Source organism: Podarcis raffonei, chromosome 5, assembly GCF_027172205.1.
Source record: "Podarcis raffonei isolate rPodRaf1 chromosome 5, rPodRaf1.pri, whole genome shotgun sequence".
NCBI classification, from domain to species: Eukaryota; Metazoa; Chordata; class Lepidosauria; order Squamata; family Lacertidae; genus Podarcis; species Podarcis raffonei.
Genome location: NC_070606.1, coordinates 64,757,135 through 64,762,621, shown reverse-complemented (window position 1 = coordinate 64,762,621; position 5,487 = coordinate 64,757,135). Strand labels below are relative to the sequence as shown.

At 42.0% G+C, this 5,487-nt stretch overlaps 1 long non-coding RNA gene across 2 annotated transcripts; it reads right to left on the bottom strand.

Moving 5' to 3' along the window:
• Positions 1–469: 469 nt before the first annotated feature.
• On the bottom strand, positions 470–5,069 carry LOC128413440 (uncharacterized). Of its 2 annotated transcripts, none has more exons than XR_008330345.1 (3): positions 4,968–5,069; positions 2,513–2,716; positions 470–889 (listed from the first exon to the last, which is right to left on the bottom strand). It is a non-coding gene; the product is annotated as an uncharacterized LOC128413440 (long non-coding RNA). The 2 variants fall into 2 exon arrangements; XR_008330344.1 differs by having other exon boundaries at positions 470–851.
• Positions 5,070–5,487: the final 418 nt, after the last annotated feature.

Here is a 5,487-nt window from a genome sequence, read left to right as displayed (position 1 = left end):
ATAAGCCTCTGTGTATGAATTTCAGGTTTACTGTTTTACTCTGCATTCCTTTGGGAGGCTAGAAAGGCCGTGTAAACACAATGTCATTGCCTAGCCCCCCATGGACAGCCACTGTGGGAAGTGGGGCACCCATCAAAGAGGCTCTGCAGAGCTGGAAAATCTGGGGGCCACTATCCCTGCATTTCCCACAGCTTGTCCCCTAAAAAGAAAATATTAACCTTGATCGGATCAGACTCCCTCCTTGGCTTTGTTTCAAAGGGAAAGCAGCAGCAGCAGCAACACCCCCCCCCTCATACTCAATATGATACACATGCATTTTAAATTGCAATATCTGAACCCCAGCAGAAAAAGTCCCAAAAGCCACAGCCCTGAGCTGCTATCCCATTTTTATTTTGCCCTTGCCCAGGAACAGCAACAGATGGGAAAGATTCTTCAGTATAGCTGTACAATGCCTCTGAAATTGTCAGTATAATGGCAAACAGAACATCATCTTTAATCAGCTGCAGCAAACCTCCTTTTCCATCTACAAGGCCTTCTGTAGAACAGGGACAAGACAGGCTTGTCCATTAGCTTCAAAGCCATTCCATTGGGTGGCATATGGATGGCAGACTGAGGCTGGCCAGCTTGCATCAATCTAGTTTTTCCTCTGCGTCTTTCTCCAACCCATTGCCTTTCCATTCATCTGGCCTGCAAGCCCAGCCCATTCATATTGCTAATAGATGAGTCCTCATTATCTGGCCATGAGTGCAAGAAAGAAGCGTGCCGGTCCGAAAGGGGAGTACCATTTTCTGGGTAGGCTCTGTGCCTCTCCTGTGCTGCTAATCCATCTCTTTGTGGAGAAAGGCCCCTTGCTGCAAAGAAACAATACGACTTGCATGTCATCATTAGTCTGAAAATTATAAAAGAAACCTTCCATCAGTATTGGCACAATTACCTTCCCATTCGCCTGCTCCACCTCATTAAAAGGAAAATGTTACAATTATGGCAGAGACGGGAGGAGCAGATTAATGTTCTGTTTCTAATGCATTGATGAATTGGCACTTAGTCAAAGAGATTCTTCTTTATTTTAAATGAAAGCCTGTCTTGTTTTCACACAAAAAATGTGTTATAAATAACACAAAGATAGGGAGAGTCCCCTATATCAGGGGCCCCTTGGCTGTGAATCTGTTTTCTTGATTAGCTCTCAGATGAGATGTGAAGGATAAGAAGCCAGTTAAAAGGAATCATTCAGCCTTCCTTATGGGAGAATTTCCAGAGGTAAAGCTAGGAGTTATAGAATTATTGCAGACACATTCACTGCTTCACCCCTTATGCAAAACTGAACATCTTTGAGTATGGAATAAATAACATGTCTTTTTGAAATGGTGTCTTTAGTGTGGAATGGGGCTTACTCCCAGATAAGTGGGTATAGGATTGAGGCTTCATTTCTGATCTCAAAGGCTCAGGCTGAATAATAAAGGAGAACATAAATATGTAAAAAAAAAAAAAAGATAAAATGGGTAAGAGACATAACTTAGTGCCCAACATGACCTGTTTGCCAACAATAATAACAATATCCATTACAGCCTTCTTCTGGAACTTGTGTACATAGTTACATCCCCACCACATATGCTCAAAATATTCTAAGTCACTTTGACTCACTACGGCAAAAAAGTAACCAATAAATTTAATAAATAAAAAAGTTGATCACTAGTGTGAGTGAAATGGGATAGAATTGTTCAGTCCATCCCTACTTTGGAGTGAGCCCTACCCAGAATGAACAGAAGGTTTCTCCTTACATTCCAGTATTTGAAGTGTTAATGCACTCATTTCCCAAAGAAACAGAGATTGAAAGAAACAGTGCACATCTTTGGTTAACAGCTTCTATTATTCAGTCCACATGCCCCTTGCCTCTGAGGTTGAGCCTCACCCAGAATATATGAGGGGCTGAGGGAACAGGAGGAAGCTCAGATCTTGTTGAGGGAATGCCAAACCATGGTTTCGTTTTACATGTGACCACAGTATACCCAAACTGATTCAAAACAAAGTTTTCTTCCTATTAATGAGATAATAATTTGGGGTCAGTTTACTTCTGTGTTAATGCTGAATCAAATTTAAAGCTAATGAGAGAAAATGAGTTCCTGTGGTAAGTTAGTTATTCTTGGCTCATAACTACCTCTGTGGGGAGCCATTTCAAGGCTTCTCAGTTCACAAGCTGTAGTTTTCATTAAAAGGAATCAGACAATTGGATTTTTATCTTTGCGTTTAGACCCCATTGAAGCAGATTTAGATAGCTGCCTTTAATTTTCTCCCCCACCTTTCATCTTAATTTTATCAGGGGATGTCCATGGCAAACACACAAACTTCAATCCTGAAACATTTACTTTGTTGGGAGGAATCAGAGGAACTATATGTGGCATGAAAACTGAACTCTGTGGTCACATTAAAAGGATATGAGAGTACCCCTTTAGTTAAATAGCAGAAAGTGGGGGGTGTCTACGATTATAATTCTACAATTTATTTAAAATGTTACCTGTTGCTAATAAGTTGGAATGCGGCTTACACAATCTACTTGACGATGTCTCCAAATGTGTCTTGCTGAGATCATCTTCCTCCTCCCCATTGCCCTGCCAGTTCATGACAATCAGGTTGGCTAAAAGAGGGTTATCCCACTTTTTACTCATCCTGCCAGCTACCAATGAAAGTGTAGATCAGCTCACAGGATTCACCAGCGATACTGTAGGGCACAGATGTTTCATAAGACAACACAGTACCAAGACAACATGGATCATATTTGCTTTTCCCAGACACCCAGGGAGGAATTCAACATAAATGCTTTGTTTATAACAGCTGAATGATCTCCCCTCTTCTTCCCCTGTGTGCTGTTCTGGGGGGTTCTCTAAGCCCCCCACTCCCAGAGCCAATTTAGTGGGACAAGAGGGAGGAAGCCCCATTGCATTACTGGAAGCCCTTGAACAGGCTTCTGCTAGTGGGACCAGTTAGCTGAATCTCGTCCATAATTCTCCCCATCTGGAAAATGGCCCGACAGACAGAGGAAAAATGTGGGTGCATTGAGAAGGAGAGAGAGAGTTGTACGTTAGTACAATTTGTGCCCTTGTACAATGTCATTACTGATCATGGGGCATATATATTAAGCTAACAGTCTCAGCTTCTAATTTCCCAGATTTGTGGAGCTTGAGCTACTCTAATCAACATGAGACAACTTCTGGCAGGTTGTTTGATCACTGAAAGTATTTACTTATTGCAATTATTTATACCCTACTTTTTAAGATGCAAATCCTTCCATGATGGTTTGCAAGTAGCATGAAATTATAGTTTAAAAAAACACAGTAAGGAACATCAGCATGTAAAAAGCCAATCAGGATCCCTGCCAACCCCTAGCTGGTAGAATGGCTCTGTGGTGCATAGGGGAAAGTCCAGCTGGGAAGTCCAGAACTGTATCAGGCTCTGAAGTGTTTAATGCCTCCCTCTCTCCTGCAGTCCTCCCCATAGGGCAAGTGATGGTACATAGCCCTTTGATATAAATGATAAAGTCTAGCTGGAGCAGCTCCTGAGATGGTTTTTGCCCCTCACACTCTCTCTTTCCTGGAATCCTCTCCATAAGACAGTTGAGGTAGATGGCACTGTAGGGAAGAAGTCCAGCTGAGGTGGTCTGCACCCAGGTTCCCCTCTCTACCAGGATGCTTCTTGCAAGGCAGCTGGTGGAACTTAGGGAGAAATCCAGCTGAAACGGTATCTGAGGTGGCCTTTACCTCAGAATGGGTCATTTTTCCTTTATGGATTGGTGGGCAAATGCCACTCTAATTTCTCAAGAATAAAAATTGCCTCTTACATTTTGTATTAATCAGTTATCATGGTCCAACAATGGCATTTATTATATTTCTATTGTATCACTCATTTGCAGCAACCCTCGGACTGTTTCAAAATGTCATGAAAACGTCACTCATGGGAAACATTCAAACTCTCATGGGAAACATTTAATTTATACAATTATTTTTATAGTCTTGACCTTCATGTCTTTAGATGTTCTCTCCATTTCCCTTTATCTTTTTGTTGGAGTGCAATGCCGAAAAGAAAGAAGTACTCCACTGGGCTAAAGGTTACAGCTGCTTTCTAAATATGTGCTGCAAACACTGCGAGAATCTTTTAATGCTTGGTATAATTGCTCAGCATTAATTCAGTGGGTGAAACACTGAAGTGACCTATTCGGGCATTGAGAAATCTGGTTCCTGCGGTGCTGGGCGAAGCATGGCTTATATGATACTGCTATTAATTATGGCATGCTTCTATGGTACCTTTAACTGTGGGCATTAAAGATATTCAAAGCATTCACTGGTGCTTAGGAAGCCATATCTGTCAAAGCTCCCCCCCCCAAGTCTGTGAAAGCTGTAAAAGACCAGATTCCTTTTTACAAACCAATGAGTTTCCAGTATCTTCAGCCAGCAAAGAAAGAATCCCAGTCAAGAAACCTACCTTTCTCTTGAAATGGGTGCCTCCAAAGTTTTATTTGCTTTGTTTCATCAGCAAATCAGAACCCCCTTGCCCCCTTGCTTCCCTGATAGGTGAAAGATATTCATCACGTTCTTCTTATTCATGAGATAACAGCCAGTGTGACATAGTGTGCTTAGAGCATTGGCCTAATACCCAGAAGACCAGGGTTCAAGTCCCCATGGCAGTCATGAAACTCAATGGGTGATTGTGGGCCAGTCACTCACTCTCTGCCTAACCTCACTCACAGGGAGTAGTAGAAAACGATGTACACCACTTTGAGCTCCATAGAGGAAGGATGGGATATAAATGTATAAATAAATATTTCCTTTCCAATATCATGATCCCATCGTTGAGTTACACCTGCTGAGCAGAGATACGATTGCTGTCAAATTATGTTGTGCAAACAAAGTACAACTGTATGATGGCAAAAGTAGGCAATGTTTGGTGCCTGACCGCAAGGAGGAGCAGAATCTTACCTTTAATAAAGACAAGATGGCCAAGGGCTTTTCTTTTTCTTCATTAAGAAAAAATGTCTTGCTGTTGCTTCCATGGATGGCTTGTCTGCTCTCAGCAGTCCATCAGTCTTCTGGAACAGAATGGCCCATAGGAACAATGATGGTATGTCATAATAAAGATGATAATCAAACCTTCTTGGGGTCAGTACTCACTGATACAGAGCACAGGCTCCCCCCCCCCTTTGCTGCCAATGGCAGCCATTTTGTGCTGGCACCTGCAACACTTTTATCAATATACAAGTTGATAAAGCACCCCCCTTTTATTAACCAAAAGAAGCACTAATTATGATGATTTGTGGCGTTCCATCTATTTACTTAGCACTTTGCAAAGAATGAGAGGTTGGTGAAACTGTTGGTCATCCCACAAAAACAACAAAAGAAGGGGTGGAAATTAAGGCTGAAATAAACCTGGGGAAGAATGGGTGATTATTTCCAGTTGCAGATCCCTTGGCTTGGATGTGTTAGGGTTGGGTGCTGAGTT